Below are 15,021 nucleotides of genomic sequence, written 5' to 3' on the forward strand. Positions count from 1 at the left end.
CCAGGGAGCAACTTGAGCCTATGAGGATCATTGGTGTAATAAATAACTTGAAATGGGTCAGCACTGTATGTGCACTAAGACTTTGTTATGGCCACCATAACTTAAGCAGAGAACAATACTAGAATTCAAATGTTATAAATAACTAATGAAAGAAACTAAACTTATATTAGCAGGATAATTTGAGCATGCAAATATTAAATTCACACAAACTACGGGAATGAAATTCCAAACAAATAGACAATAAACTATTATGCCCGCTTTGGCTACAGGAATAGACACATAACATAGTTCAGTGGTTGTAGGAACAGTCAACTAATGGAATGGTGCTAGCTACTGAATGAAGAATAACGACTAATCTAATTGAACATAGTTCTCACCAAGTGGGCCCCCTTGAATGAGACTTCCCAGATTAACACAAGTGCTGGAAACTTAGAATATCATTTTATTCATCAAAATAGAAGTACACAAGATATGACAACATGCTCTTAAACTGTATTCCCAAACTGAGAGTAAACTTACAACATCAGAATATTCAACCTCTACAAGAGATCATTTGAATCATTATTTATAGAAGAAAAACTACCAACTAATCCTAACAAACTGGGCGACCAGCTCCACAACATAAGGAGGGCACCATTTATTAAAGCATGAAAAGAGGAATGGAAAGCTCATGCATGCACTTAGACAAGTGAGATAGGACTTCCTCAATGAAGATATAGTGCAGCATGCCCCTAAATAGACTCAATTGTTTGAACATGACTAGTTAAAAGGTAGTTACAACATTAAGTAGAGAAATCTCATCTACGTTGGTTACTTCTTGACTTCTTCAACAACCAACCAGCTGGCAAGAGTCCTACTCCATGTTGAAAGATTCATCATAACACCACTTTCTTAGTACAAACCTGCAAAAATACGTTAGCACATACAAACAACCACATTTCCCAAATCATCTTCAACATTTTTTTAACACATGCACATTTAATAGATAATTACATAGCATATGCATTAGTATCATGAATTGTTTCAAGGTTAAACTTAAGCCCAAAAGGTAATAGTTTTTAAGGAAATAGTATAGTGAATAGTGACATCACATAATCAAATTCTAAAGTATTATCATAAACAACATAATAAATCCTTGGAAAATAGGATTATAAACTTGTCTCATCAAGAAATACACCCATGATCTACTAAAATCATCAATAAATGAAACATTATATGTGGATTTTGCAATGGAAGGAACATTTACACGATCATACACATCAGAATGAATAAAATCCAACACACCACAAGATTTATGAGAACCCGAGTAAAAGTGAATGCGATTTTATTTTGCATAAATACAATGCTCATAAATCAAAATCAAGATTACAATCATTCAAACCTTCAACAAGGTTTTTCCTTTTCAAGGCCCTTAGATCCTTTTCACGAATGTGCAAAAGTATCTAATGTCATAACATAGTCTTATCTAAAGGTAAATTTGATTCAAAAGAAAAAGAACCCTTAGGAACCCAAAAGTCATGACCATTTGTTGAAGGTGAAACCTTCACCTCTTCCAATGAAGTATTCACAGATTTACTTTTCACAAAAGTATTGTTACAATCAACAATGTATTCATCCAACTTATACAACGTGCCAAATATGACACCTTTAGCACTCACCATAGCACCTTTGACAATTTTTCATCCCACATCAGAAAATACTACTTGCACACCCACATCTATCAGTTTGCTCACATGCGATAGATTTCGATCTAGTCTAGGGATTTGCAACACACCACTAATCCTTTTTATTCTACCATTAGGAAACCCGATTATAACTTTACCTTGACCAACAATATCTAAATGAGAATTGTCATCCAAGTTCACCTTACCTCCATTAAATTATTCACATTAAAAAAACCAATCTATATTGGAAGTCATATGAAAAGATGCACCTAAGTTAATTAGCCATACATCATTACCTGCATGAGTGGCCAAAGTTGCAATGAACACGTCACCATCTTCCTTCTCAAACTTGGAATCAAATTCAAAATTCTTTTTCTTCTTCTTTTTAATCCTTACGAAAGTGTCCTGATTTACTGCTATTCCAACAAATGACTTTGGACTTTCCAAGAGACTTGGATCTCCCTTTGGACTTGGATTTGTCACACTTCTCATTCTTCTTGCCTTTTTTCTTAGGTCTTCCAGGAACAATTAGGGCTTCCTTCAAACTAATGGATACCTTCTTCTACATCTCTTCATAACACAAGGCACCCACCACATCTTTAGACTTCCAAACAACAGAAGCACTATGGATAGTCATAACAAGAGAATCCTATGAATCAGGCAAAGAACAAAGAAAGATCTGACATTTCTCCTCCTCATCCATCTTGACACAAACATATGCTAGTTGAGCCACCGACATATTGAATTCGTCTAGGTGGTCTATAATTCATCCATCCTCTTCCATTCTCAAGGAATACAATTTCTTCCTCAAGAAAATCTGATTCAATAAAGATTTGGTTTGATACATCACACCAAGCTTATTCCATAACTTATTTACAGAGGTCTCTTCATGGACATTGATTAGAATTTATTCTACCAAGAATGATCTGATTAGACCCTTAGCTTTATAGTCCATATCATCTTGAGCAGTCACAGTAGGATCTGAATGTCTCGAGACATTTTCATCAATCTTGATCTATTAGCAAATCCTCTATCTTCAACTTCCACTTCTCAAAATTACTTCCAAAAAATTTGTCCACCTCTATTCTCCCTAATGAACTTCTCATCCAAAATTCCTACAACTAGATCAAAAAGTATCTTCTGCACAAGCTTCCACTCAAATCTAGATTAGTTCAAAAAATGCAACAACCCAGAACTAAAACCAAAGGCGATCAAACTTCGACACCACTTTCTTAGTACAAACCTGCAAAACAACTTCGTACACTAACCTTGAAAGGAGGGTAGTGAATTTCTTTTTACAAATCCTTACAACAGTTACAGCAATTTGATAGAAATATACATAAATTGCATGCATACCAAAACACAATGATTTAGGTGGGGAAAACCCTTTTCGGAGAAAAACCCCACACTCCAAAAATTGTATGATATATTATTTAGAATTCAATAACAGATTACAATATACTTGTAGAAAAATCTTTTCACATGAGTATCACCAACGAAATATTTAGAGGTAACTCAATAGCCATAATACTCTTACACCAAATATCCATCTCATGCACCTCATATATAGGACATACAATACATGAAATACTCAAGCGGTACTACAAAAGCATGGGTTAAAACCACTCAATAAAGTTGCACCCATCTTATCTCTAATCCTAGATGTCCTTTGATGTGTCAAAACACACATCAACATGTTTACCTCCCTTTTATAGCTCATTTATGTGTTCGATGCATTTCTTATATTTCCAATTTTAGGAGACCCAACTTTCAAAAGTCATAAATTTTGAACTGGGTGTCCAATTGATGAACCATTGATGTTCTCTATCAAGCTATAGCCAGCTACATTGGTTACAATCACTTTTGGGTCATTTCAAAGCCTCTAAAGCCCTCAAAATTGACTCTAAACTTTCGTTTACAACTTTTGAAAATGAAAACTTTAATTTCTTCAAATCTAGGCATGATCTTGCAACGAAAAATTTACTAGCATGCTTACCTATCCAATCCAAATCTTTGCAAAAAAATTTGGGCCAAGTCATGCTCAAACTAAAAACTTACTATGAAAAGTTACCTTATGTAAATGCAAGGTTGAGACACCATTTTATTAACAAATTTCACCTGCCAATAATAGATTAAGCCAAAAAAAATATAGACCTACGAACTTACAATCCATGGAAGGGAGTATGTAGCCTACAAAAAAAAGGATTGGCAAAATGATACCACATACCAACCACTAATCCCAATTTTTATAGTGTTTATGGACCAATACACTAATTGATCACACTATTGGTCAAAAAAACTTTCTCGTGGCTATCATGATAAATGGAACTCAATAACACTCAACTGCCTCTTTGGAATTTAATGCCAAAAAATGCTTGACAAATTAATCTACAGATTAATAGACCAAGAATTAAATTTGGAAGAATAGAGATGTGCCAAATGAAATGGCGTGATTATATTGCCAAGCTGAAGATTCAGACCTCAAATTCTCAGGTGAAAACTCTAAAAAAATAGGAGACACAAATTGTCAGGCTCTAAAACCATTTAGGAGTAAACTCCTAAAGTTAGGATCAACAACCTATAATACAACCTTCACAGAGAGAATCAATAAACCTTTTCACCAAGAAGATGAATTGTATTAAGATGCAAAATAATGTACATTAGCCTTGCTTATAAAGGCAAGATGAAAAGGCAGTAATGATAACTGACATGCAATATCAAAAAAAAAATTTAAATGCACCCTAACATTATTAAATAATATTTGATTAAATGCAACTAATAAAATATAATGTCAGCCAAAGTAAACTTAAGCCTATGTAAATGGGATAAATCCTCATTTACTCTAACAATTTGAAGAAATTTGAGACAAAATCAACCTTGCAATTATGTCCAAGGGGCTCAAGAAACCTAAGACTGACTATCAATTCATTCAAATTAGACAACTTGGCTTAGATCCATAAGAAAAATCCCCTCCTACCTTATCATAAAATAAAGAATAATTTTCTCACATTTATAATATTCAACATGATATTTTGTAGAATTGCATTTTATTGGAGTCGTGCCTATACAACAAATTGGGCATGCAATAGAATCTTTGAAAATTAAGTGTAAAAGTTTGGTTTTTAGAAAATTAAATTAATCAAAATATAAAGTGTTGGCTAAAGTGATATGAAGAAATTTAAAATTAGAGTTAAATAAGAAATGAAAGCTTTTTAATTTTAAAAGAAAAATGAATAAGAAGGATTGAATAGTGGGTTCCATTTTGATTTTCGTTTATTTTATTTTAAAAATAAATGCCTAAATTCGAAATTGAAAATTAGGGCAAAATTAGGGTTTCTCATTTTAACCTAGCTTTGGAAACATTTTGGGGGTTCTCTCTTTTGGGGGATCTGTTGGAAAAAAATGGAGGCTTAGAGCAGCAGATTGGGGGAGCTCTTCATCAAGATTCTTGCCCAGAATGCATTATGAGGTAGGATTCGGATCTACCTTTTTATTTCTTGTTGGGTTTAAAAAAAAAGAGATATTCTCCATGGATGTTTGGTTTGAAGGATAGATTCAGTTTTTTTTTTTCTTTACAAGTTTGGTTGTTCTTGAAACAAATTCTTGTTCTTAATAGATTTGGTGGCTTAAAACCTGATGTGGAGATGTTTGTTCCATAATGGAATTTTTGGGTAAATCTGGAAACGAATAGACCTGTGAAACACAAAAAAATGAATGATGCAACAATGAAGGATTTCATTCTGGTTAAATTTTTATGCAAAAAAAAAAAAGGGATTATCTCGGACTGTGCAAACGAATTTAAAAAAAAAAAATTAATTAAACAAAAAAAATAATATAAATTTAGGGGTTTCGGGGGGGGGAGCCGAAGCTCAACCCGCCCCTCCCCGCGCGCTGCTCGCAGTTCATTATCGGCGCCCACACACAGTGGGGGCCAAAGGGGACTGCGTCTCCATTGGAGGCCGCAGCCCCTTCCTGCACCACTGTGTGGGGGAGCCGTAGGGACTGCGTCCCCCATGGCGGACGCAGTAATCCCCGGGCTGCGCCCGTCATGGTGGCCGCAGTTCCTATCGGTTAGGGCACGGCTAGGGTTTGGCCGCCCACCAATTTTTAAATTTGTTTTTTGTTTTTGTTGTTGTTTATTAATTATTAATTAGTTTTTTAGGTAAGTTAAAAATTGGTGTTAGTTTGTTTTATTTTATACAATCAAAAAAAAAAGATGCATATTAATATAAATATATTATAAGCAATATTTTATATTAAAATTTGAGTTGGGATGTACATTCTAATAAGTAATGATTTTCTATTTTAAATGTTAAAAAAAAAAAAGAAGGGGATAAATAGATATGTTAAAATATATGTTAATATAGGTAACATCTAATTAGTATATATACTTTGATGACCTATATGGACTTTTCTTTTTGAAATATAATATGGAAATGATTTTCATTATCTCTACAAATGTTGAAATGTACATTTAGGCTTAAATTCTTTTATGTAGGGAGATGTTGGGACTCTCGTTAGGGTGCTAATTAGTAAATCAGATGGTGGTGTAGTCCTTAATTTGTTTTTATGTATGCAGTAGAAGCTTCATTTAGCTCGGAAATGGTTTTCTCATTTCTTTATTTACTCTTAATTTATTTTGTTCCTATATAGTAAAAAGGTATTTTTTTTGTGTAGTCAGAGAAGGGGCTAGATTGTTTTTGTAAAACCAACTTGTCATCTGTGTGTGACTAAGGATTGAATAATCTGTTCAAATTTTTGAGTCAACTTCAGAAAATGTAGTATTTAACCGTTAACGCTTGAGCATGGCTTATTAGTTTGGTAATTTGATGCATCTGTTATAATAGCACGGCCTTGATAGGTAGGTTGGGTCCCCGTCATCTGATTGCTTGTCTGACCCACGTTGGTCAAGTCTTCATTTAGGGTACCACCAGTTAAGAAATCCTTGTTGTTTTTGCTTTGAAGTGTTTCAGTTGGAGCCACTCTAGAAGGGATCATTATGTAAACTCCGAATGAGGTGTCTATTGTTTATTGGTTGAGTTCGCCTAAGAGGCAAAGATGTAAAGACTTATAAATTATGTATTCCTAACGATATAATACCAAAGGGGTCTTGCAGTTGAGTAGACCCGGAGATGTAGCCCTTTAGGGGTGAACTCCGAGATCATATCTGTGTTATGCGATGTTTTTAGCTTACTTTGTTTTATGCTTTAAATTATCATGGCTGGTTGTATTCTTGCATAAGTGTATGGTGGAAATTTAATGAATTTAAATCTAAGTGCAAAAAAATAATTCATCTTGACAAATGTAGTAATTAGGTTCATGAAAGATCGTAAATAAGATTATGGAAAAAGTATTTTGATAATGTGAATTAAAAGTTGTAATAGTGGAAAGAATCTTGCTAGATTACACCATTGGATTAACTTGTTATTAAGCATGTCAATTGAACAAATGAGTAGGAGAAACAAAGATAGAATTTAATGTTATAATTTCTATGTTGGAATCTGAAGGATGATCAACACATAGGTAATTACTTTTATCTTCTTAAATGAGCAACGCGATGTTAATTATCTTCCACTATAATGGATGAATATATTTAGTTATTTATGTTGTAATTACAATCAATAACCCTCACCAGATTAATTTGATAATTGTGTGGACTCAACTAGATATCCATATTATAACCCTTATAAAAAAAAGAATCCCTTATGATTGCTAAAATTGAACTAAAATGGGAAATAATTGATTAGTTGTTTATACATTAAATCTTAGTAAAAGTATTTCTCTCATATTAAGTTCATTTAACAAAAAAAAGTGATATGCAATAGGATAATTGTATTTTAATCCTAATAGAAGAATGTCACTATGATCTTAATTATTCTAATCTTGATATGATGAATGCCATCTAGCTAACGATATTTTAATTTAAAGGATGCTCTCGTGTGTCCTAACGCATATCCACCTTAATGAAATTAGTCCATTTATTTGCATTATCAAAACTTCAAATGAAATCTATGGCTACTCACATTTTATCTTTCATATAAGAACTGCAACTCATTAGTTGGCTATGCATGAAATCAAATGAAGGGACCTCACTCTATTAATTGTAGTTAATCCCTAATGAATGAATCTCGTCTGATTAACCATACTTTTAATATTTAAGAAAGATATCAATTGCGGGTGGTTACCTTAAAACCAAATGAATGAACTTCATTATATTAAACGCATGAACCTTTTTGGAGGCCTCTTAATGTAATTACGAATTAAAGTGCAATGAATAAATAACCTCTCAATGGCCTCCTAACCACCCAGAGTAAGTGAACGCTTCCTAAAGTTATAAGGTGTCAAACCATTGAACACATATATAATCAAGATCTATGCATTATCTCGTAATTAAGATATCTAGTTTAATGGATCTAATGACGCAAGTTGAGTTAGGTGTAAGGTTATGTAATCGCGTTAGGAAACTCCTTAGGATCGTTTTAGCCTTCCGCTGTGTTATCTAGTTAGAGATAGCTTTGAGATAACTTCAAACTATCTTAATGTTGTAACTTTTCATTAACGCTCTTAATTATTATTTAAAAAAAATATTTACACTCTTTTTGAGTGTTCTTAACTTAAACCCTTTGGGGTTTCCTGGCGGGGCATTACATTTGTGTAGGGTATCAATCATTGTACCCATGTTGATAGGGTACAAGACATCGTTTAGTGAAAGATCTTGTACCAAGTAGGGCCTCAATGCAAAGCCTATCTTGATTTATTAAAATTTGTTGGACTCTTGTGGCATTTGGAACCTATTAGATCACTTGTCATGTTGGCCTTTGTGGCCCCTATTGTACATAGACATCCAGGTTTGGCAATGGAATCTCAAATTTTGTAGAGATCCACTAAATGTTTTGGTAAACACCTAACCCATATTGCCTTGCTTCCGACAAGTAGTTATTTGTGATTCTAGAAATGTTTTTAGACCTAAAGAAGACAATTTGGGGGAAAAGAAACGACATTGTCAACATATTTTTGTGATAAGGAATATTTTGATAGAATATAAGAGTATTCCTTATTGATGTTAGCATGAAATCGTCATTTTCATTTCCCCATCCTTGACCCCTGACAATTGGTAGTCTAGTTTTTGTATTTAATATTCAAAGACTTCTTTTTGGGTCATACTCACTTATTTTCCAAGCAATTTTTCAATCTAGCTAATTTTATGGGTGCTTAACAGTGGTGGAGATAAAAAAAATTGTCTAGATTCCTTAAAAATTATAGATTTTTATAGTTGATATTGAGTGATTTTAATATTGGAAACTTCTAGGGATTTGTATAGGCGCATATGTTAATATTTTTCAAATGTAGATTTTAAAGTGTGATTTTTCATGTACTTTTCATTCGTGTAGTTTGGTTATTTTTGTTATATACCAAGGTTGTACTTCCAATTCTATGGCCTAATTTGACATATATAATATAGTGAAATCAAGACCAATTCACTTATTTGACAAGTGGCAACTTAACTGCATTAATTATCAAGTATCATAATAATTTTCCCAAAAAAATAAGGATTGTGCGATTTTGGGTCGGTTGTGCATTGTGTTTTTCTAAGAGGATCTTATGTTTGAATAATTTTAGGGATTTCATTATGATTCCCACTATATGGTTTCACCTTTTAATTGTGAATTAACTCCATGGAACTTGTTGCTGCTTAAAGTTCTTGACTTACAAATCTATAAAGAAAGTCCCTTGATGAGTGCTAGGAATGCCAAACTCATTGCAAAAAGAAAAATATTAACTTGGGACTAGGTAGGAACACCAATGAACCAATTTGCTAGCATGGGTAATTCCCTATTTGTCTTTAGGATTTACTAGGCCAAGGGGGGTATTCCTTGAGGTTCTCTAATAAATAATACTTATAGGGAATGAAATTAAACCTTATTGGCAAACACTCCTTTTTGTTTGTCACTAAGAGCATATACGTTGGTTTGACAATATAAGGATTTGTCACATTCATCAAATAGATGAACAATCATGTAAAGATTTTGAGGATGTTTCTTAGACAATCCCTAATGATATTTATGATATTTCCTATATCTAGACATGGAAGTAAGGAAAATAAAATCAACACAATATAAAATAAAGATTATTAGATTAGTTTTAGTTATTTTGAATGTGTTGGTGAGATGAGAGGTTGAGCTCAAAGTAAATGGGTTCCTTAAACCAACAAGGACAATAGAGTCTCAAGTTTTATGAACAATGAGAAATATCGAATAAAAGCCACTATGCGATACCTCAATAAAGGTAACAACAAGGATCATACCTCTCCCATTCACACATATGCTAGGTCTATGTATGCAAAGAAGCAATTAAAAGAAATTTTGCAAAACATCCAACATAACATATCTTATTTTTTCATGAAGAAGCCTACACACTTCTTGTGTTATTTTATTAAGATGCCTTGTGAAATATTTATAAGGATTTTTATTAACTTCCAATTGACAAACTAGTCAAAATTAACATCAAATCAAAAAATATAACTAAGAAAATAAAGAAATTTTTTAAAAATGGATATAGTGTTCATAAAAACATTCCAAAAGATGATAGATGTGCACATTAAACCATTCCTTTTGGATTATAATGTGGTATCACAACCTTTGGGAAAACACCCAAAAAACTAAATATACATTATGTCATGAACCCATAGTTGGAAGGAAATAATGGCATGTAACCCTTTCTATTTTGTTTTATCTTTGCAACCTTTTTTCCATCCTCCTTTTCATTGAAATATTGTCCATATATATCTATCAACATCACCAGTTAATTTAGGGGAAGAACAATGGTTGTTTGCAAATGCACATACCACCTATAATTGCCTACACCATCTCCATATGACCATACACTTGAAACCATGCCATTTACATCATGGCCCATATGGTTTTGTGCATAGATCATGTCTTTAAGGGGTTCACAAGTACTAAGAGGCATTTGAATTTTTTTTGCCATCTAATCATATTCATTACCAAACCATTAATATTGTCCTAATTTGTCTAGCGTGGTACATTGTCTAAAATAAATGAGGAAATTTGATGATGGATCAAAGATCTTGAATGTGGCATGTATGATAAGTGAAATTCCATGAAATTTGTAATAAATATGATTTGGAAAATGTGTGAGGACCATGAGGAGTTGGAACTCAACCACCACATTCATGGTAGCATGGTTTCCTTTATCACCCACAATTGAAATTTTAAAAAAAATTGTGCATTTTCAAATGCACAACTATTCTTAGGTAGAAAAATCCTTTTTGAGTAGTTGCAAGATTCAAATTGTGTCATTTTGACCTTATTGTGACTGTGCACATTCCTAGTTCCTCATAGATATTGCATAGATCCTAGAGGAGTATAGGATGACATGATGACCTTTTCTCCCCTATTTGGATGGAGATGGAGGTCCTACAAGAGAGATTACGACAAACAAAGAGTGACCTAGCAGCATCACAAACAGAGGAGGCCACATACCATGGGATTATGATGGAGATGGATCGCAGGGGCTCCTCGCGATCCATATCATGATACACCTCCATGGGGCCACCCCCATGACCAGATCAGGAGGGGGCATCTAGCCACCATCCTCCAGCTACTGGTCCTAGGGATAGGAAATGATCTTGATGTATATATTATTATACTCATGGATATGTTATTTTAATGCTTAAACAATATATGCATTGCTTAGATTAGGAGTAACATATTGAGTGATGAACCTTAATGCTATTATCTTTTAAGGATCTTTTGTAAAGGGTTTCAGGATCTCTTCAAAACCTACTTTTCCCGTAATCAAAAACATATTGAGTGATGAACATGTATGTCTAATTTAATTTCCATGTGATTGATTTCTCAATGCTTCATGATTAAATTGATACATGTGTGATTTAATTAAATAACTAAGTATTTAATTAAATGTTACTTTGATGATGTAAAAGAAGAATGTATTAAGCTTGAGAACTATATAACTAATGTGATTTAATTAACTCTAATTAAACACAACATGATATAATTCTACTTAACACATAAGAAATTGTATAACATGCTAGCACATATGAAATGTAAATCTATTCAATTTACATAAAAGAATCCAAGATAAACTAAAGTAATGAAACATGATTGTCAAGAATGAAGTAATGTAGACCAAACAATATAACATCGTTTAATCCCACATACTTTAATGAAGACATGCTAACATATTACCCAATTTTGAAGAAAAAGATATAGAGAGTGAACAGAAAGTAGACTAGAAAGAGAGAGAGAGAGAGAGAGAGAGAGAGAGAGAGAGAGAGAGAGAGAGAGAGAGAGAGAGAGAGAGAGAGAGAGAGAGAGAGAAATAGAACTAGGCATAGTATCTACGAAGGTGCATAGCATTTATGGGTTCCTTGAGAGGCGTACCTTCCACATCTTCTATCATGTAAGCACTTGATCCATAGACCTTGACTACAATGTATGGTCCAAGCCAATTAGGGCTGAATTTTCCTTTCTCCTCAGGTAAGGCATTCACGTTGCGTTGATTCTTGTAAAGGACTATATCACCTATTGAGAAGGAACGTTGAATAACCTTATCATTGTAGCTTCCTTGCAAATTTTTATGATATGCTTGAATATGCTCGAGGGCATTTATACGCCATTCATCGAGCATCTCAAGTTGTTGAAGTCATTGCTCTCCATAGGAATCATCATCCACTATACCCATAAGAGAAACTCTCAAAGAAGGAATTTCTAACTCCAAAGGCATAATGGCATCAGCACCATAAACAAGATTATAAGGAGTACAACCTGTAGCAACACATACACTCGTGTGATAAGCCCACGGAGCATAGGTTAATTGAGTATGCCAATCCTTACCATGCTTTTTTACAGTCTTTCAAAGAATTTGTTCAATTATTCTATTAGAAGACTCATCTTGACCATTTGATTGAGGATAATAAGGTGTAGAAAATTTATTCTGAATATAATATTTCTCAAGAAACTTCTTCACATCCTTATTTTTGAATGACGTTATATTATATGAAACTAAGGCGGAAGGTATCCCAAATCGGGAAATAATGTTTTTCAAAATGAATTGACAAATTACTTCAGCGGTAGTGGATCGAAGTGGAATGGCTTCCACCCACTTCGTAAATTAATCAATGGCACTTATGATGAAGGTTTGTCCTTGAGATGAAGGAGGAGATATTTTACTGATGAGATCCAAACCCCATGTATAAAAAGGCCAAGATGCCACTTGAGATCAAAGTTCTTGGGCAGGGGCATGGATCAAATTGCTATGTTGTTGACACTGATGACATCTTTTAACAAACGCAAAGGAATCCTCTTCCATGGTTTGACAATAATATCCCATTCAGAGCAATCTTTGAACTAAAGATCTACCCCCAAAATGCCCCCCACAAGCACTTGAATGTGCTTCCTCAAGAGCAATAGGGATTTCAGCCTCATTTAAGCATCGAAGGAGAAAACCATTATAACCCCTCCTATAAATAACATTAGAAAGGATAATGTATCTAGCGGCCAATTTGTGAATCCTAGCCCTAATATTCTTATTCGATAGAGTCAGAAAAGGTATCATCACTCAAATATCTCACGATATACGAGTACCATTCATCAGAATCTATAATGCAACAATATGCTACATCACTAGTATTATCAGGAATAGCCGAGGTAGTGAGGTTGTGAATAGTGAATTTGAGATCTACCAAGGGCTCCTCTAGAGACACAAGAGAGGCAACACATGCCATCGCATCATCATGTCGATTATCTTTTCGAGGAACGGGTTCCATGGTATAAGAATCAATTTTTTGCAACAAGGATATAGCTAGATCTCTATATTGTGATAATTTTTCTTTCTTAGCTTGATAAACTCATGTCACTTAGATTATGATTAGTTGAGAATCTCCATAAATATGTAGATGTTTCACATTCAATGCCAAGGTTGCTTTAATTCCATCTATAAGAGCTTCATATTCAGCAATGTTGTTAGTACATGAGAAATTGAGATGATATGATAAAGGAATAGGCTTCTTTTTAGGAGAGATTAAAACCACCCCTGCCCCTAATCATGTACAACACTTAGAGCCATCAAAGTACAATTCCCAAGTCTCATCAACCTCAATGGAAAAAATGTATTCATCAGGAAAAGGCTCTGGATTAGGTAGGGAGAAGGGTGAAGGAGCATCAACTAAGTGGTCAGTCAACACTTGACCCTTTATTGCCTTTTGTGATACAAACTTAAGGTCAAACTCGGTCAACATCATAACCCACTTAGCTAAGCATCCAGAAAGGTCAGTTTTGGAGAAAATATGTTTAAGAGGATTGAATTTAATGATAACATGAATCTCAACATTCAAGAGATAATGCCTCAACTTTTTGGTTGCAAAGACTAAAGCAAGGCACTGTTTTTCTATTACGGAATATCGGACTTCGTAATCAAGTAGAGTGTAGCTTATATAATAAACTGGGCATTCTCTACCATCCTTATCACATTGTGTCAATAGGGTTGCAAGAGGTTGAGGGGAAGCAACAGTGTACAAAAGAAAAGGCGTAGTAGGATCAGAAGGTTGAATAATAGGAGGATTGGCCAAATAGGTTTTTAAGTCTTCAAATGCTTGACGACAATCCTCATTCCATTGGAAAGTGATATTGTTTTTAAGCAATTGTGTGAAGGGAAAGGTACGATCCACAAGTTGAGAGATGAACCTACAAATAGCTTGGATCTTTCCTTGCAAACTTTTTAGTTGGGAAACATTCCTAGGAGGTGGCATGTTAACAATAGCATCTATCTTCTTCATATCCACCTCAAGGCCATGATGTGGAACTATGAATCCTAATAGTTTTCCACTATCCACCCCAAAAACACATTTTTTGGGGATTCAAATGCATTTTATACTTACAGATTCTCTCAAAGATTTGACGAAGGATCTTAACAAGATTTGTATGAAGAACAGATTTGGCTAAGATGTCATCAACGTAATCTTCTAAGGTTTTATGCATATAGTCATGGAAGATGAGATTCATAGCACATTGATAGGTTGCACCTACATTTTTCAATCCAAAAGGCATCACAATCCAACAAAACGTACCCCAAGGGGTGGTGAAAACAGTTTTATATTGATCTCTAGGATTGATGAAGATTTGATTATATCCTGAGAAACCATCCATAAAGGATAATAAAGCATGCCCTGCTACCGAATCCACTATCATATTAATATTCGAGAGAGGAAAGTCATAATATAAAGAGGCCTTGTTTAAATCATGGAAATTCGTACACATCCTAATCTTGTTTTCAGCTTTAGCCATAGCTAGAATGTTTGAAATCCATGGGCAATAAT

Source organism: Cryptomeria japonica, chromosome 4, assembly GCF_030272615.1.
Source record: "Cryptomeria japonica chromosome 4, Sugi_1.0, whole genome shotgun sequence".
Taxonomy (NCBI): Eukaryota; Viridiplantae; Streptophyta; class Pinopsida; order Cupressales; family Cupressaceae; genus Cryptomeria; species Cryptomeria japonica.